The sequence below is a fragment of the Elephantulus edwardii genome, unplaced genomic scaffold (assembly GCF_000299155.1).
Source record: "Elephantulus edwardii isolate Elephantulus edwardi_28Jun2011 unplaced genomic scaffold, EleEdw1.0 scaffold00129, whole genome shotgun sequence".
Classification (NCBI taxonomy): Eukaryota; Metazoa; Chordata; class Mammalia; order Macroscelidea; family Macroscelididae; genus Elephantulus; species Elephantulus edwardii.
The window spans coordinates 5,800,381-5,824,285 of record NW_006399879.1 but is presented as its reverse complement, the minus strand read 5'-3'; the positions used below and the strand labels follow the sequence as shown (position 1 = coordinate 5,824,285).

The 23,905-nt window shown below is 51.9% G+C and overlaps 1 pseudogene; it reads left to right on the top strand.

The window, feature by feature from the left end:
- Positions 1-23,905, top strand: part of LOC102875830 — an 80,781-nt pseudogene that overhangs the window by 19,391 nt on the left and 37,485 nt on the right.

The window sequence follows — 23,905 nt, the reverse complement described above, 5'->3', positions numbered from 1 at the left end:
TTGGACGCGCTGGCCTGTTGGGCATCCTGGCCTGTTAGTGTACTGGGCTGATGGGTGCCCTCGCCTGCTGGGCACCCTGGCCCATTGGACGCGCTGGCCTGTTGGGCATCCTGGCCTGTTAGTGTACTGGCCTGATGGGTGCCCTCACCTGCTGGGCACCCTCGCCTGCTGGGCACCCTGGCCTGCTGGGAGTGCTGGCTTGTTACCCATCTATTTTGCAATCTTAGCTCAAAATGAACCACACCCTGACACCGCCAGCCTCACTGAAAACACTGACAAGAAGCGTTGGTCCTGCTTCGGGGTTGGGAGGACACTGATGGGCTTTTTCGGAAGCATTGGTCAGTGAACTAACTAACTCACTGCTACAGCAGACTGTGGAGTGAATGCACGTCAGCCAAAAAAACACAGTGATTTTCCCTGAGGGATTTTTGTGGTCAGAGGAGAAAATGTGGTTCTACAAGGAGAAACAGACTTGGGAAAAGTGTGACACACCCCTCCAGCAAGCGTCTGCTGAAGAAATCCTAGAAGTGCACAGGGTCTGACAGCAAAGCCACCCGGACTCGGAGATGCTGGCCGTCTGAGCGCTGAGAGATTGTGGCCTCTCCAGGCCCCAAGCACACACGCGGCTGAGTAGCTCATGAGAAAGAGGGCCGTCACTGAACTGAAGGTGATGTTCTGGTCACCAAGGGGCAGAGAAGAGAGAATGTCGAAAAGGCATTTTTATTTTCAGTTCTTTTACTTATGCAACATGAGGAAATTATGTTACTTTCCCTCTTTCTTTTCTTTACATTAACACAATAATTGTTTAAAGAAATAGTGAGTTCAGCTCTGGTGGCTTAGCGGCAAGAAATTGGATGGCAATCCCGGAGGTGTACAATTTGAATCCACCAGGTGCTCTGCTGGATAAGGAGGAACAATCTCCTCCTGTACCAGTCAGATCTGATTTGACTGTACACATGAAAAAATAATTTAGAAATTTTTTTTAAATTAAAGAAAAAAAAAGAAACAGTGAAATGGACTGTGGAACAGGCAATTACTCCTTTATATTACTCTCCTTATTCCAAAGTAGATTTTATAAGAGACGTTCTCCACCTGCTTGTAAATAAAATATGGACCTCTAAGTTGTAATGGGGATGGGTGTGTCAGAGACAGTGCGATTGGCACAGGACAGAGCAGGGTTTAGGGCTGTTGTCCATAGGGTCACTATGAGTCACAAACGACTTGACGGCACATAACAACAACAACAACAACAAATTGTTTTTAAGATATTCCTTACCACTGGGCCACTAGACAACAGCATGACAGATGGACAAAAGACTGACGTTGTCGAGGATTTCATTTCACATGAATGTACAATCAGCACTATGGGAACAGCAGCCAAGAAAATCAAAAGTGGTGCCGCACTGGGGAAACCGGCTGTCAAGGAGACCTCTCCAAAGAGTAAGGATGTCAGTTTAAAGACTAAGGTGTGCCCGATCCAAACCATGATTTCCTATATATCTGAAAGTTGGACAATGAATAAGGAAGACCCAAAAATCAATGCCTTTGAAATGTGTTGTTGGTGAGACTATTGAATATGCCGTTCACAGACGGCCAAAAACCAAACAAGTCCGTCTGGGAAGGAGCACAACCTGGGTGCTCCTCTGTGGGGAGGATGGTGACACTTCGGACATGCTGTCAGGAGGAACCATGCGTGGAAAAAGACATCATGCTGGGAGGGAGGAGGAACAGGGAAAAGGTGAAGAACCGCAACAAGATGGACTGACATCGTGGCTGCCCCGACGGGCTCGGGATACCAGAGATTGTGAGGCTGGCACAGGAGGGGCCAGGGCTCAGATCTGTGTTCAGGGGGGAGCCAGGAGGTGCGGTCGACTCCATGGCACCCAACAATGAGAAGACAATGAGTTAAAATGTGTGGAGTAGCGGGTCTGCTGATCAAAATGGTTTGGTGAGAACATGCAAATGGAGGGTGTGAGTCTAACCAAGAGGAGATTGGCTACTTTCACCATTTTACCACATGTAAATTGAGCAGGTTCAGTGGCAAATATCTGGATTGAGTCTCACTACCAGTGAGAAAGAAGAAGAGAAATTAGTGGACATCCTTCAGGGCCAGAGACCCCATGAGAGCAGCAGCAGCCGCAGCAGACAGCCAGAGACCGGCGTGCGACACAGCTGTGGGGTTTGAACCGCATGCCTTCTGGATTGTAGTGAGGCTTCCTATCGGAACTCTGGTGGCCTAGTGGTAAGAAGCTGTGCTGCAATCCCAAAGGCACGCAGTTCAAATCCACCAGCTGCTCTGCCCGAGAAGGATGGGCAGTCTCCTCCCATGGATTGAAAGCCTCTGAAAATCCAGTGGAGGGTCAGTTCCAAGTAACTTCTGTCTCGACGGTAAACAACAACAAGAGATCCCTGTCACGCTGGCTGTGACCTGAGGACTTGTGAGCATTCTGTGAAGCTGTCCTGTCTGAGTTCTAAACCCCATAACCGTGAGTGTGGCTCTGGGAGGCCTTTGTAGCCCTTACAAGGGAGCTGGAATTGGAAGAACCAGGGTCAGGGCCATGGAGGGCATCTGGCCTCATGGGAACCGGTGCTGTTTTGAGGATGCTCTTGATGGGACAGTCCCCCATTATGGAGTCAGCAGAAGTGTGATCAGCTCCATTTGTGGTTTTTTTTTCACAATATTACGCTAACATGCCAAGAAATTTGGAAGATAGCTTGGTTAGTCCATTGGAAGAGACCCAGAACATGCCTATTCCAAAGAAAGGTATTCAACAGGATACAAAAATTATCAACAAACACCACTGATATCACATGCAAGTAAAATACTGCTGAAGATAATTTAAAGAGGTCACAGCAATATCCAAGCCCAATTCAGAAGAGAGTACAGAGAGTGGGTGACCCCTGCTAACGTCAGATGGATCTCAACTGAGAGCTGAGAATTCCTACAAGGGAAATGCCTGAGTCTTACTGACTAGCAAAGGCTTTGACTGGGTGATTAAAACCTATTAGTAACATTGTGAAACATGGAGATTCCAGAACACTTAAATGTGTTCTTGAAGGAACTGCACACAGACCAAGCAGCAGTCAGGACCGAATGAGGGGGACTGAGAGGTTCAGAATCAGGAAGAGTATGTGTCAGGGTTGTATCTTTCACCAGGAAGGTTCACCATCCTTCCCCTTAATCTATGTGCTGAACCAACCACCTGAGACTTCCCGTCATACGGAGGAGGGCACAGCATTGGCACTGGAGGAAGACTCGTCAAACAATCTGTGATAGGCAGATGATGCCAACTGGGCATAGTGACAGAGACAGGACTGGAGGTACTTGCTGGTGGACCACATCTTCAGTGTGGAGTACCTCACAACATCGAGAGAGCAACAGTCCTCTCAACTGGGACAATAAGGACATCGTGATAAACAGGACAAGAGTGACATTGTCAAGGGTTTCATTTTCATTTTACTTGGACCCACAGGCACCACTCAGGGAAGCAGCAGTCAGGAAACCAGGCCTAAATAAATATAAGCAAATATACAGCGAAAGACCTTCTTAAAGTGTTAAAGAGCAAAGCTGTTACTCTGCGAGCCACAATGCGCTTGACCAGGCCACCGTGGGCTCAGTCACCTCATGTGTACGCAACAGCTGGACAGTGACTGGGGAGGCGTGGATACCCCTGGATTACGGCGCTGGAGAGGAGCACTGGCCCGGCTCCCACAGGCCACCAGGAGCACGGATCTGTCCTGGAGAACCTGGAGCCAGCATGCTCCTGAACCAAGGGTGGGACACTTTGTCATTGGGACTTGGGTCCTGTTATCAGGAGGGACCGATTGATGCGGAAGGGCACTGTGCTTGGTAAAACAGAGGCTCAGTCAAAAAGATCGTGAACGAGATGGACAGTGGCAAACACCATGCCCAAACAGAGCAGCGACTGCGGGTGGCACAGAATGGAGAGTCTTCATCAGGTGACACCGAGCGTCACCCTGAGCCACGGCGGAACGATGGCATCTAACAACTAAGTCAACAGCCAAAATACTGGACACGTTAGCATTTACCCAATAGGAAATATGTTCACGGACAGATGTGGTGAGCTTCGCTTTATGCAGTGACTTGTAGTATTCTCTCTCTGTTGGTAAGTGAGGGCAGAGTCACATTACAGGGGAGGGGATGTGAAATTCACTCATCTTCATTCTGAAGAATATGCTTCTGTTTCACAACAGTATCGTTAATGTTACTGTTAGGTGCCATCAAGGAAAACTCATAGCCGCGCTATGAACAGACCTGAACCCTGGCCTGGCCTGCCCTGTGCTGTCCTCATAGTCTGACACACCTGAGTCCACTGCAGCAGTCACCGTGTTGATTCATCTCATCAAGAGTCTTCCTCTCTGGTGCTGACCCTTCACCTTCTCCAAGACCTAGCCCTTCCTGACAACATGCCCAAAGTATGTGAGACGGAGCTTCACCACGTGGGCTTCCAGGAAGCCCTCTGGTTTCACTTTCTCCGGGACAAACCTGTTTGCTATCTCGGCAGTCCACAGCATAGTCGACACTCTTCACCAGCACTACAACCCAAAGCATCTATTCTCCTGTGGTCCTTTGTCATTGTCCAACTTTCCATGCAAGCAATTGAGAAGGCCATGGCTTGGATTAGGCGCACCTTAGTCTTTAAGATGGCACCACTGCTCTTTAGTACTCCGGAGAGGTCCCTGGTAGCAGATTTTCTTGATCCAATTGTCCTGATTTCTTGACTGTGCTGAGGGTGTTGATTGTGGATCCAAGCAAGATGAAATTGTTGACAGCTCTATCATGATGTTGCCTAATGGTCCACTGGTGAAGACTTTTGTTTTCTCATACTCTTTGATCTTCTGCAGCAAGAGCTTCAAGTCCTCCTCATTCTCAGAAAGCAAGGTTGTGTCATCGGCCTAACGCAGGTTGTTGGTGAGTCTTCTCTGATCCTGATGCCACGTTATTCTTCATAGATTCCAGCTTCTCGAATAATTTGCTCAGCAAACACAATGAAGGGCTATGGAGAGAAGATACAGCACTAGTGGATACTTCTCCCAATTTTGAACCATGTAGTGTTCCCCTGCTCTGCTAGGACAACAGCTTCTTGGTCTAGGTATCGGTTTCACATGAACACAATTAAGCATTCTGGGATGCCCACTCACTTCAATGTTAGCCATAAATTACAACAATGACTGTGTTTCAAAATCCACCCTCCAAGAACATAACAAAGGGCATTTATAATATTGTTGCTGTGGTTATGTGCTGTCAAGTCAATGAAGACTCATAGTGACCTTATGCACAATAGCTCTGAACTCTGCTCTATCCTGAGCCAATCTCACTGTCTCTGACACACTTAACACCATTGTCCCAGTTACACTGTAAATTCATCTCATCTGGGGTCTTTCGCTCTTGCTCTGTCTCTCCACCCTTCCAAGCATGATGTCCTTCTCGAAGGACTCGTTGCTCCTGGCTACATGCTGGTCACTCTTGGCTACATGCTGAAAGTAAGATGGGAGTTTAAAATCTTTGCCTTCAAAGAGCAGTTTGATTTCATCCTCTCTTGGACAGACCTGTTAGTTCTCTTGGCAGTTCATAGTATGTTCAATACACTTTTCCAGCACCTCAGCTCAAAGGCATCAATTCTTTTTTTGTAATCTTTGGTCATTGTCCAGCTTTCTTTTTTTAATTTTTTTTTCATTGTCCAGCTTTCTGATGCATAACAAGTAATTGAGAAGGTCACAGCCTGGATCACCCCAGTAATGGTGCACCCTAGTCTCTGGACTGACATCATTGCTCTTTAGCACTCTGGATAATTCCCTGGCAGCAGATTTTCCTAATGCAATTTGTCTTTTGATTTCCTGACTACTGGCACCAAGAGTGTTGATGGTGGAACCATGCAAGCTAAAATTGTTAACAATCTCATTCTCTTCTCCATCTATCATGATACTGCCAATTGGCCCAGTGGTGAAAATCTTCATTTTCTTGATATTGAGCTTCAATCCATTGTTGCAGACTGAGGGTAAAGTATTTATAAGTATTAACAACGAGACAGAACACCAAGAATGTAGGAGAAAACAGATTAAGCAGGAGGCGATCAGTTCTCGAACAACTGAAGTGAACAGAAGTGCAGACCTTAGCTTCTCTGTGTCTATTGAAAATTGCCAGGGAGCAAACCACCAAGAGAATTCAAAGCAAATGAAGCTAAGCTCTTTCTATTGAAAACCTTATGCTTGACGCAGGAGGGAGGGGTCAGCACATACAAGAATCCTGTAACCGCTTAATGACTGCCTTAGTGTCTACCCCTGGAAACACTTAATGACTGCCTTAGTGTCTACCCCTGGAAACACTTAATGACTGCCTTAGTGTCTACCCCTGGAAACAGTTAAGGATTGCCTTAGTGCTTCAGCGTGAATTCCAGCTTGTAACCGCCTCCCTCATAACCTGAAGTAGTATTTGGCTTATTAAAAATATTTAGTATGAAATTTGGCTTCCCGTAATCCATATTGCAGACTACAGTACTTGACCTTCTACAACAAAAGCTTCAGGCCTTCCTCAGTTTGCTGTGCTGCAATCCCGAAGGCGTACAGTTCAAGTCCACCAACCAGCTGCTCTGTGGGAGAAATTTGGACAAACTCCTGTGCCATTAACTGCTTCTGAAAATCCGCTGGAGGGTTGGGTATGGGTTGGTTCTGACTTGATGGCACACAACAACAACAACAATAACAACAGCATCTATAATGTGTTGTTGTTGTTGTTGTTATGTGCCGTTGAGTCGCTTGCAAGTCATAGGAAGACTCTGCTCTATCCTATGCCAATCTTACTGTCTCTGACACACCTACATTACATGATATTTTATCCGAATATTTGTATATCTCCATGTGAGGAAGTGGAATAATTGCTCAGGGAAATAAGTGAAAATTTAGATCATAAAAAATACACAAATATATCTTCTCTTTCTCTTCAGATTGACTTTCATATAAAAAAAATCCATCAGTACAAGAATGAGAAGTAGTGCCGCTGTTACATCGATCATGCATGAGTCTCCAGACGCAGGAGTTGAACAATTGCACAAGGAAATAAAATGTACACGGTATAAAGTTCGTATTCAATAACAATTCTTGTTTCCCCTTCATTTTGGACTGACTTGGTATAACCTCACCCTCGTTTTCTATCTCGTTCATCTTAGAAGAACTCGCTCGAGCACAGCAATGATTGTTTGGATTGCTCAGGCCAGGGAGGGGTTTCAGTCAGACACGGGGTCGCTGAGTCGACATTAATGCAAGGACTCCTCCCAGCAATAGGGGCACATGCAATTGAGATGTTGAAAACGATGAACGTGCCATCTTCATACCATGGGCTGCGCGCTCACTTAATCTTACAGGACGTGACTCAGAGCTGGCCCTCCAGCAGGTTTTCAGAGGCTGGATGCCACGAGGGAGGACACAGCACGATGGAGTGCAGCCCAGGAGCACGTTAGTGCTTTCCTAACGTCCACTCATGTCATCTGCATAACACAGGTTATTGATGAGTCTTCCTCCAACCTTGACGCTGTATTTTCTTTTATAGAGTCCAACTTCTCCAATGCTTGCCCAGCACACAGACTGAATAGGTATGGAGAAAGGATACATTCCTGACACGCCCTGTTCCTAATTTTAAAACATGTAGTGTCCCCTTGTCTGTTCCCACAGTGGCCTCCTGCCTAAGTTTTGCACCTGCCCAGTCAAGTGCTCTGGGATTCCCATTCTTCTCAGTGTCAGCCGTAACTCGTTATGATCCACACAAACGCCTTTGCGCCGTCAGTAAAGCACAAACAGACATTCTTCTGGTATTCTTCGCTTTCAGCCAGGATCCATCTGACACCAGCTGGGATATCTCTTGTGCCACAGCTTCTTCTAAATCCTGCTTGAACTTCTGGCAGTTCTCTATGTACCGTTCTAGCTGGTCTTGGATGACCTTCAGCAGGACTTTGCTTGCATGGGATTTTAATGAGTGTTCTGTGATTTCCACATTCTGTCGGATCCCCTTTCTTGGGTTGCTGTGAGTCATATTTGATTGGATGGCACCCATCAACAATGTTTGGTTACTTTTTTTTCCTATTGCTACAAAAAATGTTCAGTTCAACGTGTCAAATTTACTCATTCCTTGGATTTTTAGTTCAGCTGGGAGAGTTGTAAGGTCATATTTTGTTTCATTTTCTTTCATTTGAACTTGCATGCGAGTCGTGGACTGTTCCACAGTCAGCTCCTGGCCTGGTTTTGCCCGCTGGCTTGAGCTTCTCCATCGACTCCTTCCACAGATGTAGTCAATCCGAGTCCTGCGTAATCCAGCAGGTGAGGTCCATGTTTAGCCATCATTTATGGGTTAGGGTTTTGTTTGTTGTTGTTGTTTTTAATCTCTAGCCTCTCATTTCCGTCAAGGCCATAGTTTCCAACTACCACTCCTTCTGTGCTTCCAACTTTTGCATTTTGGTCACCAAATCTTATTCATGCAGCCTGACTGCATGTTTGGTCAGTTTTAGACTGCTGAAGTGGCTAGAACGCCTGGATTTCTTCACCTTTGGCTTAGGTGGTTGGTGTTTCTATTTGACTAACGGCTGTATTAACAGGTCGTGTGCTGTGTGTGACGGACACTCTCCTGTCACTGACAGCCTTGTGCTTCAGGCCAGATCTGGAAATTCTCCTTTTGGTAAATGCCACACCAATCCTGTGCAAGTTGCTGTCCTCAGCATCATAGATCACGTGACTGTCTGACTGAAAATGGCCCGTTCCTGTCCTCCTCAACTCACGAATGCCGAGGGTGTTGAACTTTGTGTGTTCCACTTGATTTTTGTTTCATTTTTAAAAATTATTATTTTTATTAATTTTAATGAAAATTTACAGAGATTTTGGATTTCCATTCATTCATTCATTGTTGCACTTTTCTCCCTGCCCACCCCTCTCCTCCAGTTCATTCTTCTCTTTTAAAAGTGAAATAAAAATTGTTTCATTGTTATGCAATTCCTCCTCCCAAATAAACTCCACTATGCAGCCTTCATTTTGGACTCCTGTCATGACAATAATATCTAATCACATATCCCTTTTAAACTGTTCTCTCATTTGTTTCAATGCACTATACATAATGTATCCCATCTTTCTAAGTCTGCCCCCAACCCCATTGTCAGTCCCGTTTTACAATAGTGGCACCATACAGTATTTGTCCTTTTGTGACTGACATATTTCACTCAGCATGTCCTCCGGGGTCATCTATTTTATATAATATTTCATGAGTTCCTTATTTTTCAATGCAGCATAGTATTCCATTGTGTGACTATACCACAGCTTCTCTATCCACTCATTTGTTGATGGGCACTTAGGTTGTTTCCAACTCTTTGCTATTGTGAACAACCCAATTGAAAAATGGGTACAGGATATGAACAGACACTTCACCAAAGAAGACATTCAGATGGCCAACAAGCACATGAAGAAATGTTCAAAATCTCTAAGAGAGATGCAAATCAAAACAACTATGAGCTATCATCTCATCCCAGTCAGAATAGCAAAATTTAACAGAACAGCAAACAACAAATGCTGGTGAAGTTGTGGAGAAACTGGAACCTTTATTCACTGTTGGTGGGAGTGTAAAATGGAGCAACCACTGTGGAAGGTGGGATGGCGCTTTCTCAAAAAGTTGGAAATAGGGGAGCTCTGGTGGCCTGGTGGCGGGAGGCTGCACTGCGGTCCCAGGGGTGCACGGTTCGAGTCCACCGGATGCTCTGCTGGAGAGGAGGGGGCCGTCTCCTCCTGTACCAGTCAGATCCGATTTGACGGTACACACATACAAAAAAATAGTAAATTTTAAAAAAAAAAAAAGTTGGAAATAGAAATACCATTTGACCCAGCAATCCCACTACTTGGAATATACTCCAAAGAAACCATAACCACTTGATTTTTTACAACTTCCAATTTTCCTTCCTTCACGTTTCATTCTATGTTCCAAGCATTAGTGGACGGCTGGAGCTATTTCTCCTCATGTCGTGCCACGTCAGCAAATCAAGGTCCTTCCTTGTTTAAAGCCCCACCCCATCCACGTCCTGATGGTGGCCTCCACTGCGAGGAGGCAGCTCTGCCCCCAGTCACATCGTGAGTGTCCTCCAAGCTCCCGGTTCATCTGCTGACATCATATCAGACCATGTTCTTCTATTATTCATAGGGTCTTTGAAGGTCCATTATTCCAGGAGCGGATGCCAGTCCTGCCAGTCAGCCTTATTCTGGAAGCTCTAATGAAACAGGTGTGCCATGGGTGACCTTCTGATTATTGTAAATACCAGTGGCATAGATTTCAGCATCAGAACAACCCAAAAGCCACCAGTACAGCAAACTGGCAGAAATTACACACATGATCCAAGACCAGATGAACTGTGGGATGCATCGAGGACATCATTCATGAAGAAAGCAGAAGATCACTACAGAACAATGTAAATGAAAGAGTATAAAACACAATGTGTGGCAAGGAAATGTAACGCCAAGAATTATTACATGAAAACCAAGAAAAGTATCTTTAAAATCTTACCACCAACAACAACTCTAATAAAACCAGTTGTCAAAAGTAAAAAAAAACAACAAAAAAACAACCCATCAACAAATGAATTGATAGAGAAGCTGTGGTATAGTCACACAATGGAATACTATACAGCATTGAAAAACAAGGAACTAATGAAATACTATGCAAAATGGGTGATCTTGGAGGACAGTATGCTGAGTGAAATATCTCTATCACAGAAGAACAAATACTGCATAGTGCCACTGTTGTAAAATGGGACTGATGTCGGGATTGGAGGAGAGACTGAGAAAAATGGGATAAATCATGTATACTGCATTGAAACAGATGAGGAAGAGACTGTTTAAAAGGAATATATGATTAGGTATTATTTTCATGACAGGAGTCCAGAATGAAGGCTGCACAGTGGAGTGGACTTGGGGGGGAAGGGACTGTATAACAATGAAATAATTTTTTTTTTACTTTTCAAAGAGAAGAGCGAACTGGAGGGAAGGGATAGACAGGGAGAAAAGTGCAACAATGAATGAATGGAAATCCAAAGTCTGTAAACTTTCATTAAAATTAATTAAAAAAAACAACCCAAAACAAACGAACAAAAACATACAGTGTATGCATGGTTTTATAAAACACAATGTACATGAACAAAACACAATGTAAATAAATGAAAAATTATATAAAACATAATGTAAAGGTAAAATAAATGTACGCAAACCAATAGAAATATGGGGGGAAAGTAAAACAAATACAAGGAAGAAAGAAAAGGCTAAAATGGATGTCAGAAATGACTCCAACTTGCACCAGAACAAAAAGAGGCCAAAATTAAGGGGAAGGAATGCTGAAGCCAGAGAAGTGAAGACAAGATTGCAAAGCGCAGCTCGAGAAGACAGCACGTCGTGAGATGTTCAGGGAGCCGAAGTTAGAGAGCCGAAAGGGAAGAACCCACGCAGCATTTCTCAAGGTGAAGGTGCTAAGAACAAAGTCAAGGCTGGACTTGAATGCTGACGGATGCTACGGGCAAACTGAGCGATGGAGCGAGCATCAAAAGAAGATGGTACGGGCCAATGACTCATCTACAACTCCCGGTGACCCTGGGAACCACAAATCTGAACAGGGCCCCATGTGCACCATCCTCCTGGTCTCCACCAGGCTCAAGTCTGTGTTCTAGTCCTTCTATCAGTCCATCTCATTGAGAGTCTTCCTCTATCAATCCATCTCATTGAGAGTCTTCCTCTATCAGTCCATCTCATTGAGTCTTCCTCTATCAATCCATCTCACTGAGAGTCTTCCTCTATCAGTCCATCTCATTGAGACTCTTCCTCTACAATCCATCTTATTGAGAGTCTTTCTCTATCAATCCATCTTATTGAGAGTCTTCCCCTATTAATCCATCTCATTGAGAGTCTTCCTTTATCAATCCATCTCATTGAGAGTCTTCCTCTCATTTGTTGACTCAGGACTGACTTTGATCTCCTTCAAGATCAAAGACTACAGCCTTCAACATGGGTTACATCTCAACATCAAAGAACCAAAACTCCTCACCACTCGGATAGATGGAGAAAAGATTGACGTTGCCAAGAATTTCATTTACTTGGATCCACAGTCAACCCCCATGGTAACAGCAGCCAAGAAAGAAAAAGATGTGCTGCATTGGGGAACTATGTTGTCAAGGGCCTCTCCAAAGTGCTAAAGAGCAAGGATGTCAGTGTAGAAGTTAAGGTGCACCTGATGCAAACCATAGTATTTTCAATTGCTTCCTAGGCTTCTAAAAGTTGGACATGAATAAGGAAAAAGAAGAAGTGATGCCTTTAAATTGTGGCATTGAAAAAGAGTATTGAATAGCTGATGGTCTTTTTAAAGAACAAGCAAATCTGTCTTGAAGAAAGTAAAACCAGAGTCTGCCTTAGAGGCCAGGATGAGGGGACTTCATCTCACATAACCTGGACATGTTGATAGAAGGGGCCGGTGCTTGGGGAAAAAGCCATCCTGCTGGTAAAGGCAAGTAAGCATAATAGAAATACGGAGATGCTCTGCCAACTCACCCTTAGATGAGAACCAAGTTTACAGAAGCAGGAAAGACAAACTGTCCCATGCAGGTCTCTGTGAGGGTCCCTGCACTCAGCCATTAACCAGAAGGTGGTCAGTAAGAGCCCACCAGCAGTTCTGCGGAAGAAAGCCCTGCCAGGCTGCTTCTGTAAGACTGAGGCTCTCAGATGTCCCATGGGGCACTTCCCTCTGTCCCCCAGTCACCACCATCGGCATTGACTTGATGGCAGTGTGTCTTTTTGATCTGAAGTGTTTGCTTTCATGATAAAAAAAAACCCACAGTGTGTATTTCCCAGCTTTGAAACCACTTTACATGTTTTCCTAGCTCCAGCGATCACAGACTTGGCAAGAACAGACTCAGTTTCATCCGCCAAGAGAGTCAAAGCCTTCAGTACGATAGTGATTCAAGACTTGATTCGTTATTGTTATTACCCATGGAAGACAGCTTAATTGTGATCAAAATCATACAAGAATCTGTAAGAGTGAAGAACAGAAAGAAAGGTTTTTAATGGAAATATGTTCAAATGGAAGGCCTATCTAAAACTAGAATATAGTCAGTTGTTGTAGTATTTGTTTTCTGATCATGAAATGTTCTTTTGTGATTTCTTTCCATTTGTTCAGTAAGAGGCGTTACATCACAGACAGCTCCCGCCCCATCTTCCCCAGCCATGAAGCAAGACCAGTGATGAGGCCGACAGAGTCCACTGACGAGGCCTCCCTGGACGGGAGGTCCTCCATGCATCTCTGTGGTGACCTCCGGGGGGGCTGTCAAAGGCAGGCGTGCAGACAGGGACTCATAGGGGAAATATGCCTCAAACCTCAGTGCAACCCCTCCCTGCAGCTTGGTCTCCCAGCTCTGTCCATGCAGCGCACTGCCGCATGTCCACAATCAGCCAGCGAGGGCTCTGACCAGCTCTCCACCACCATCACTCATGCTGGGGGCCGGGCCTGCCCCCCAGCCAGGCTGCACCCCAGGATAGCTGCTGCCTTGGTGAGCTGCCTCAGGAACTCTGCCAGCCAGAGTCCTTCCTGTCATGTGTCCATGGGTACAGCTTCCCACCCGCTGAAGTTGAGGGGTCATGAGGTCCAGGGCGCTGTACTGTGTCCTTGGAACAGGAAGGGCACAAGGTGGGCCTGGGGAGGGATGCAAGGTGTGCAGAGGAGGGTCCACGGGGAGCAGGCAATGGACACAAGGTGGGCAGAAGAGGGTCCACAGTGGGCAATGGAGAAGTGTTGAGGTGGGCAGGGAGAGGGCCCACAGTGAGCAGGGGAGGGACGTGAGGTGAGCAGGAGAGCGTTCACAGGGGGCAAAGGAGGGACGTGCGGTGGGCAAGGGTGGGTCGCGAGGTGGACAGGGGAGGATCCATGATGGGCAAGGTGGAGGACATGGGGTGGGCAGGGGTGGCCCACAGTGGACAGAGGCTGAGTGTACACCGCCCACCTCCCAGATGAAGCTGACCTGGGTGCTGTCATTTTTGCCTACGTGTCTGATTGTGACCCAGGCCTGGGGCTGCCTTCCCACTACCAGGCTGTCCTGGGTCCCCTGAGGTCCTAAGGTTCTGGCAGGGTCCCCACCTCAGCATTTCCTGCTGGGCTTGTCTCAGAGGAGGAAGGAGAAGCCCCAGGGGGTGACCACAGGGCCGACCACAGCAGGGCAGGGCGCTGGGGGGCTGTGTGTCCAGCCAACCCTGACCAATTCGGGTTTCTGCTTTCGCTCTCTGCCTATCTCCAGGGCCCGAGGCGAGCCTGCTCAGGAAACTCCTAGCCACAGCTCCCCACCCTGCTGGTGGGCCTGCTGACCACGCGACTCTCTGGGGACAAGGGGCGAGGGGCTGGAGCTTCTCAGAACAAACACAGCAAAAAGCCTGGCCCCAGGCCTCGGTGTTCTCATCTGGAACTCACTGCCCTAGCAGCTGCCAGGACCCTGAGGGAGGGACTGTGTGTCCCACTCCAATGACCAGCAGTTCTGAAGCCAGAGATCCAGACACAGGGACACAGTGGTCAGTGAGGGGGGCTGGCTCCACTACGGGGCCTCTGCATGACACTTTAGAGAGCAGCCTGCTGGGAGATGCAGACCCTTCAGAACACTGGCCCAAGCCCACTCCCCAGAAGGGGACACAGGCAGGGGAGTCTGAGAAGGGGGCCTAGAGCGGGCTGAGGGGATAGCGACCACACGGCCTTGTCTCTCCTACACACTTTTTCTTTCTTTTTTTAGACTTCCTATTTTGAAAGAATTGATTCACAGGAAACCTCATGCGCCCAGTGAGTTCTGCAGGCCCTCCACTCAGTGCAGGGGTGACCTCTGAGCCACGGACGGCAGCCCAGAGCATCTTTGCACGGGGCAGTGTGTGTACGCGCCCGCCCAGCTCACTGCCAGGCGTCCATCCTGAGCACAGCTGTCCTGTGGGGCTTCCATGCACCAATGCAGACAGCCACTTCTCTCTCCTGTGGAGCGGCTGGTGGCTTTGAACAGCCCACCTTTGGGTTAAGTGGGCAAACACTGGAAGCAGTGCACTACAGGGCGTTAGAGGTGCATGTGCTGCTGCTGTTATTGTGGGCGTTCGGTATCCTGACTCCAAGTCCAGTAGACCCAGCCCTGCCCAGTCCTGTGCCAAACTCACAGCCTCTGGTCTGCTGAAGCCTGTCACCCAGACATCACCATTACACCAGCAGTCAGGAGACCTGGGGACACACAGCGCTGGAAAAGTCTGAAGTCCTGAGGAGCAATGATGCCAGTTCAAGAACGAAAGTGCCCGATGCAAACCAGTGTTCCAATCACCACTAAGCACGTGAGAGCTGGCCAGTGAGTAGGGACGGCAGGGGAATGGATGCCTTTGAGCCGTGGTGCTCGTGGGGACTGCCGGACAGTCCATGGATGGCCAGGAGAACAGAGGTGTCCTAGAGAAAGTCTCGGGGAAAGTTCCTTAGAGGCAAAGATGGTGAAGCTTCGTCTCACATATTTCAGACATGTTAGGAGAGGCTACTCCATGGAGGGGACATCGTGCTTGGAAAGGTGGAGGGGTCAGCGAAGGAGAGGAAGCCCCTCAGTGGACGATTGCTACAGTGACTGCAGCAATGTTCTGAGGAAGATGAGGCTGAGGCAGGAGAGGACAGAGCGCAGACCCATTGCTCATAGCGCTGATGGGAGCGGTACTCTACTCGACAGCACTTAACAGTAACAAGGTTGTCACAATAATTGCAGTTGCCTTGTCAATCCGTCTCATTAAGGGTCTTCTCTTTTTATAGCATTCTCCCTAAATAGGTGTTTATTGGCAGTGGACCCGGGAGGGTGATGGGTCAGGAAACAGAGACAGCACCACCTACCCGTGTCACAGGGCAGCAGGAGTGACAGGAAAGGGCAGCCTGGAAGCCCGGATGAGGCTCTGTCCTCTGGTGCAGGGGGTAAGGGCACAGGGCTTGGCGGACTGGGGGGCAGCCTTCGAACACTTCCAATCAGCAGCCATGGTCAGAGGAGAGGGCTTTGCTGGCTGCAGCCCCAGCCTGGCCACGTGGGGTGTGTCCTTTCCTCGGCAGACGAGGATACACTTGATACAGCCTGTCAGCCTCTGGTTCTCTTCTTCCCTCCCCAGGCCCAGAAGACAGAGGTCTGCAGGGTCCGGCCGCAGAACGTCAGGGCCATGACTTCAGCAGGAGGCCCTGTGAGAGGGTCTTCTCTTTTTCCAATGACCTTTCCAAGCCTGATGTCCTTCTCCAAGGACCAGCTGCTCCTGATGACATGCCTGAAGTGTGTAAAGGAGCTCTCAGGTTCTCAGGATGTGTGTGTGTGTGTGTGTACCATCCAATCAGATCTGACTGATACAGGAGGAGATTGTCCCTCCTTCTCCAGCAGAGCATCTGGTGGATTTGAACTGCGCACCTCTGGGATAGCAGTGCAGCTTCTTACCAAGGATGTACTTCTAAGGAGGACCCTGGCTGCACACAAGAACATGTGTATCCACACAACAGTGTGAGCGCATCGTAAACAGACACAGGGAAAGCCTCACAGACACACTGCACATCCCAGCCCCACAGGCCGCAGCTTACAGGCACCCCTCCACTCACTCCTTTGAAACCCCAGCATTTACTGCAGGGCACCTCTCTCTACACATTGCGATCCCAGCTGCTCTCTCTCCGCTTTGTGGGGCTCCCATTCTGGGGGGAGGCAGTCCTCTGATTCATGTCCTGCTGACACCAGTCCACATGCACACACACGCATCTGAGAGCATCTGCCCTGGGCCAGTAGATCCCATGAGGTGGGCTGATGGCTTGTGCAAAGGCCCTGAGGCTGGTCCTGAGATGGCATGACCCTCAGAGAGGAGGAGATGAAGGTGCGTCCTTGCCGGCACCTCTGTGTGACCACATGCCCAGCTGGGTGATTTGGTCCAGTGCCTCCAGGCCTGGACCTGGGTGCTGCCTCTCCCCCTTCACACTAGGACCTGGTATAAATTGCTCCACCCATGAGCCTGGGCTTCCTGGTCAATGAATCAGGCTTATTGATGACACAGTGACGTCCCAGGAGCTCTATATGAGACAATCATGGCAACTCTGCCACAGACACCCACTGTGTTCCCTGCAGGTCCCCAGATGCCAGTATTGGGGAGGTGGCAAGAAGAGAATGTAGTGGGGGACGCGAAGGCCGTGGAGGACAGGGCAGGTGGCCAGGGTGGTGAGGGCAGCCAGAGAGAGGCCACGCTGTTCCCGATGGAGGCCGGGCAAAAGCCAGGCATCCACCGTGAGGGCAGCAGGTACGCACCCCCAGGAGACAGCTCACACCATCAGAGCAGGGGTAGGAAGAAGGGCGCGGTCACTCCTCTGGCCGCCTCACTCCTACTCCCAAGGGCCCTGTCTGGGTTCACAGCCCGCTGAGCCCTTCACCACCCTGGGTAACCTTGGGTGTCATGCCCAGCTGCTCAGAGGTGGCCCACCCAGGGGCGAGGGCACCAGCTTCCCCCAGCTAACCGGCCCCTGGGTCAGGATAGTGGACAGCAGGGCCCAAGCTTGTGAGACGTGGCCCAAAGTCCCGGCTTCTCCATGTCCTTCGCACACCAGGGGAACCCCAGTCACGGTCATGCACGGTGAGGTGTTCTGACTTCCAGCCCGCTGACCACAGGCCAGCACGGCCCGAGACAGAGCCTGTCCCTTTGTGTCCCCTTGGCTTCGCAATCTCTCTGTAATCCATTGGCTGTATGCCTTCACCCCCAAGGGGTCCTGATAGCATAGGGGGTCCCCCCCACCGAGCCATGCACTGCAGGAGGAAGATGACCACGGCCTTGGGAAGGCGGGGAGCAGTTCTGCTAGTCCTTCGAGGTCTCTGAGTGAGGGCTGGGCCACGGTGCCGACGGTTTATAGCGGTTCCTAACTCGCCTTCTCGGACAGCCAGCATCAGCGCATTTTCACTCTTTGTTAACACTCATTCTACAGGAGTGTCCTGCTTTTGTTGGTTTTAGAAACTGGTCTCATATCTGGCCTATCCCTGTGGGCAGCAGAGCGCCCGGCCAGGAGGTGCCAGTGCCACGGCTGGGCTGGGCAGGGAGGCGGGCACAACCGCCCCAGGGCTGCGGTCTCTGGCTGGACCAGGCAGGGAAGAGCAGGGGTCAGAGGAGGGGCTGGAGACACACAGGAAAGGGCAATGACAGGGGCGAAAAAGAGGGAAGGAGGTTGGGGAACTGAGAACCCCGCCTTCCTCCTGGGGCCTGGGAACCCGCAGCTCCCCGGCCTGTGGGGAGGGCAGGGTGACTCACCAGGCTGCTGGCCACCCCTTCGTGAGGGGGGCTGGCTGGCCTGTGATTCGCAGGCCCCTCACACTGCCCCATTGTTTGAGGCTCCAAAGGTGCTGGCTGGGCTGGGAGTGGGGAAAGGGGCCTGGCCCCCAGCCTGCTGATCCATCCCGGTCCAGCTGACCTGGCACTGGTGGACAGGACAGGAAGGGTGGGGAAGCACAGTGGGGCTGGCCCCCTTCCTCTCCAGCTACTGAATCCAGAGGGTTCTGACCACACCTAAGGACCCTGCCCCTGCCCTCACTAGTACCCCTCATCCACCCTCTGACCCTCACGTCTGCCAAGAGCTCCCAGTGCCAGGCTGGTCAGTGCCCACAGGGTGAGAGCTGGGATCCAGAGCCAGTCCAGAACTCACTCCCTTCTGCTGGAGGCCAGGGGTCAGCCAGCCCTGGACCCTCCAAGGACGTGGAGGCAGACGAGGAGCCGGGGGCAGGGGGAAGTGTTTGTCGAGTGACAGGAAGAAGCCATGTTCCAGGCAGCAGCCTCCTGAGTGCAGCTCAGTCCTCTGAGACCAGCCCTTCCAGAGCCCCCCAAGCCACTGGACCCGCCACAGGACGTGCCTCCCTGAGACCCCCAAGCCACTGGACCCGCCACAGGACGTGCCTCCCTGAGACCCCCAAGCCCAGGTCCTTTCAGCATCTGGTGGCTCTGGGGAGCCCAGGTGGACCCCAGTCTTCATACCAACAGGTCTCCATAAGAGACAGCCTTGTCTATGCCCTTGGAGACCCCAGTCTGTGTACTTCCTGGGACTACTGCTGTGATGTGACAGGCAGTGTGGCTGGGGAGGGGACGGCCGTGGGCCTTGGGGGAGGGGGTGCCAGGAGAGGAACTGCAAAGTTCCATGTGAGGATGTCAGTATCCCCGGCCGTGCTGGGCCAGCCACCCCTCCCAGAACAGCACAGGCGGACAGGTGGACACAGGACACAGGGAACTCACTCTCAAGAGAGCTGCCAGAAGTGCCCACCACCTGCCCGCTTCAGGTCTGGAGAGCTTCTGGAATGTTCCAGGGTGTGCGGACTGTCCCTCCTCAGGAGGAAGGCCCGGGGAGAGTCCCTGACACTCATGCAGTAGGCATCCTCGCCCTCCCTTATTCAGGGACAGGCCCATAGGGACACTGCCGTCCTAGCGTGGCGGGACCAGGCAGGTACAAGCAAAGTGACCAGCATTCTGCTGGGGGTTCAGATCAGCGTCCAGCTGCGGAGAGGGGATTAGACAAGGTCCCACATGGGACCCTGGGCCTTGCTGATGATGGGTCCTGGGCGGGAGGACATGGCAGGTGGGTCCCTTGGCCGGGCAGTGGACCTCTCTAACAGTGGCACCTGCCAGAGGTGCCACCCTCGGCCAGTGGTCTGTTCACTTTCTGGGGTCTGTGCCAGCACAGCGAACCTGCCCTGTGAGGGTACAGAGAGCGACGCAGGAGCTTTCTAAGGAGACCAGCCACCAGCCCAGTAGAAAGCAGCAAAGACCTGCTCTGCAGGGGCCTAAGTGGGCTGTGGGTGCTGTTCTGGGGTGCCCCTACAGCGGGGAAAGTCCAGGGTGTCCCCCAGCCCCCTACAGGCCCCTCTTGCTGCCTCGGGTGGCAGCAGCAGTAAAGGAAGGTTGGGGGTTGGGCCCAGGGCAGTGGATGGAGCCACCTCACTCCAGGCCAGAGGACACCCCAGATGGAGCTGCCTTCCTGTGCAGGCCAAGGGCAGAGGCACCCTGCCTGGGGAGGGGTGTGGCCCTGATGGGACCAGAATGGCCACAGAGAGGGCACTGCCACCTTAAGTGGAGACTGTATCCCAACTCACAAGGAGGCACCTCCAGGAAGCTCACCCAGATGGACACCTCCACGCCCTCGCCAGCCTGGTGGACTTTTGGGGGGCCTGCTTCCTTCTGTGTCTCCGGCAGTGGACACCCTGCACTAGCCAGGAGCCAGAAGCGACGTGCCTGGCACCTGGCCACTCTGCCCCAGGCTGGCAGCACAGTAAACTCAATTCATGAGGAAGAAAGGCCACTTCTCGGAATCAGAGCCTGGCAGCGGGCAGCGGGGGTGTGGGTACACTGTGTGCATGCCAGCCCCTCGATTCCCGTCCCTGCTAAGAGCTGTTGGCAAACAGCATCAGGTACACACGTGGCCAGTCCACGTGGACTGGACCATGGGCTGAGCAGGGGCCTGACCCCTCCAGTGGCCATGGAGGTGGAACAGAAGTTCTAGACCTGGGAGAAGAGAGGACACTTTGTCCACTCCTGGAAGACACTCACCCTGCGTCCCTGTCTGGCCCACATCTCCACCCACTCCTGAATCCCCCAGGTGTACTTGAACCTTCCCCCTAACATCCAGTTGCAGGTCCTCAAACCTAAAACCAGCCATGTTCTCAGAGCTGGACTTTCTGTGATCCTGTTTCACAGACGGAAAGACTGAGAATAGGGACGCAACATTCGACACCAAGGCCCAGGGCCCGGCTTCCTCGTCTCCCCTGAATTTCCATACAAGGACCAAAGTGGTGAGGAAGGCTCTGGCTCCCGGGAAGTGGGGCTTCCCTGTCTGCAGTCACAAAACCCCAGCAGGCTTCCTGCCTCCCAGAAGTAACTGGGACTGAGTGGTACTATCCCCAGCCCTGGGAGGCCTGGGCAGGGCCAGGGTCAGGAAAGCAGAGGTCTCCTGGGGAAAGGCCCTGTAACCTGGGGCGGCGGGATCTGGGGGGGCCTGGGCAGCCCCTGGAGCCTCTCTCTTTCATTTCTGTCATCATCCTCACCCTCACCACATCCAGTCATGCTGGTTGAACAGGTCCAGCCTCCCATTGCCACCCTCTGGCTCTGCAGGTCCCCATCTGCGTGCTGTCCGCAGCAGCTCAGAGACCCAGCTCTCCACTGCAAACCCTGCATTCTTCAGCCCGTGTGACTCGGCCAGGCTGCCCCATGCTGCCCACCCACCAGAGAGACTGAGAGCGTGTGTTGGGGCTCAGCAGAGGCCCCTGGCCAATGGCAGGACGACGGCAAAGCCCATGGCCAACGCCCGAGGCATCCCCATGACAGAGCTATGGGGACAGACCTACGGGGACCCCAGCGGCCCCTGCTCTGGAGCTGAGCCACTGCTAACGGTCACAGGTGTCTGCCTGGGAAGCCCCCTCAAGCAGGGCCCAGCCCCAGTCATCACAGCTGTCCACTCGACAGTCCTCAGGGCGAGAGGAAAGCAGCCCTCTCGCACAGCCCACAGTGATAGAATCCCAATCCCCAACCTCCCGGACACTGAGTGATGCTGTGACCCCATTTACAGGTGAGGAAGTGAAAGCAGGGCTTTGGGGAGACCACACCGTTGGATTTGAACTCAGGACTCCAGCGTGAGCTCCCAGGCTTCCCCCTACCTTCTCTGTGACTGAATAGTTTGTTTCTCTGGACCTCCTGCATACCCCATCTCTAAGCCAGGTGGGGGATGTTTACAGGGGGTGGAGTACAGCTAGGGTTGACTGCATGTACCTCCCTCTGTCCTTGGGGCAGGAAAGACCAGGACGGGCCTGGAGGCCTCCCATGCTCTGTCTCTTTGAGCCAGGGTTCCTCAGTGGACTGTTTGCCTCTGCTGGCCTGAGGGACTCCCCACAGGACTAGGAAACCTGCCAGACCCTGGCCCACCCAGTTCCTTGAGTGGGCTGCCTCCCCTTTCCTCCCATCCCATCTAGGGTGTCCCGATGCCAAAGCCTGTGATGGGCCTTTCCCCCTGAGCTCCACGCTGGACTCCAGGCCTGCACTGCCAAGGGTGTGCACCACCCCAGGAGCCCCCAAACCTGGCTCCCAGGGGTCCCCGGTGAAGTGTCCAGGGTAAAGTGCAGTGTGCGGGGAGGGGGCCAGAAGGTGGGACTCAGTCTCCTGATCTTACAGACTGAGCCAGAGAGGGCGAGGGGTCCCCAGGCTAACGGCGAGGTAGTGCCCAGGCTGGACTTGAACCAGGATCTCTGCTTCCCACTCACTCAGTCTCCACCAGTCCAGTGTGCCTGCAATGACCCTACCGGACAAGGAACTGCCCCGTGGGGGTTCCAAGGTGGGCCTCTTTAAGGAAGCAGACTGGCTAATGTCTCTCCTTCAGATCACCTGATGGAGTCCATGCAGTGGACATTAAGGATAGCGGTTTGACGCTTAAACCACCACCCCACCGAGGCTCCCCTGCCCACACCAGGACCCACCAAGAACTCTCAGATTTGTCACAAAAAAAACAAATACAAACACTCCAGCAGCCTGATCCCAAGCCCCACTGTCCAGGGTCAATCCTGACTCAGTGACACCGTGTTGTTCACCTGCAAGTCAGATCAGACTCACAACTGACCCTGCCTGCGGCAAGTTTGCAGAGACAGTAAATCACACTGGAAGAGACTGCCCATCCTTCTCCACAGGGCAACTGGTGGGCTCGAACTGTCTGCCTTTGGGTTGGCAGGGCAACTTCTTACCATTAGGCAACCAGAGCTCCCTCACAGACAACGAACTGTGTGCTGTCCAGTCCTGCGACCCAACTGACCCTCTGCAGGTTTGCAGCGCTGCAGAGCCAGTCACAGTCCACCTGTGGCTGCTGGATCAGAACCGTGACCTTTGCCTCGACGCCACCAGGGTTACCTATCGACAGTCACCAAAGGGGACAGAACTATTTTCAGCCCCTGGGGCCAGAGCCTATGTCACTCACACAATTCGGGGTCCCACAAGGAGCACTCACGCTAGGCCAGGGGCTGTCTGGGGACCCTTTCTGGTCGAGGTGCTTTACTGCGGCCTGGGTACTGAGAGGTGGGTAGTAGCAGCTGGGTGGGAGCAGCCAGAGGCCAGGTGGGGCCACCTGGGGTCCCTCCGGAGACCAGATGGAGGGTTCCTGGCGGGAAGCCGAGGTGAGGTTCAGCTGAGCAAACTCTCCCTTCCCTCCCTCTGCCTTCCTCCCTGGCACTCCCCGAGTCACGGGGCTGTCAGTCACTCACACTTCAGTATGAATCAGCGCCCACAGGATCTTCCCTCCGGTGTCAGAGGAAAGTCTGCGTGACCAGGAGAAGTTAGCCATTTCTGCCCCGAGTCCCTCTGCAGGCCGGCGGGGCGCAGGGCTGCAGGAAGGGGGGCCGCCACCACTCTGTCCCAGGACCCCACAGGGAGCACCTGCACCCGGGTCCTGCAGTGGTGCCCGCTGCCCTGGGCCAGAGCACCAAGGGGACACTGAGCCCACGCACCGAGGGGACACTGAGCCCACGCACCGAGGGGACACTAAGCCCGCGCGCCGAGGGGACACTAAGCCCGCGCGCCGAAGCGACACTGACCCCGCGCGTCCTCCCGCAGTGCCCGCTGCCCCGGGCCCGCGCGCCGAGGGGACACTGAGCCCGCGCCCGAGACCTTGGCCCGATCCCGCCCTCCGTGGACGGCGCCTTACCCGGCCCAGCCTCGGCTTACGCAGCCACAGCTCTCGTTCCTGCCGTGGCTCCCGCTGCACCGCCCCGAGCTCCTGCCTTCCTCCTGGACTGCTCGGTCCACTGTCCACCGGCCTCTCCTGTCCAGAGTGCTCCAGGGTCCGCCAAACCCCGCCCCACCCTCTCGGCCCCACCCC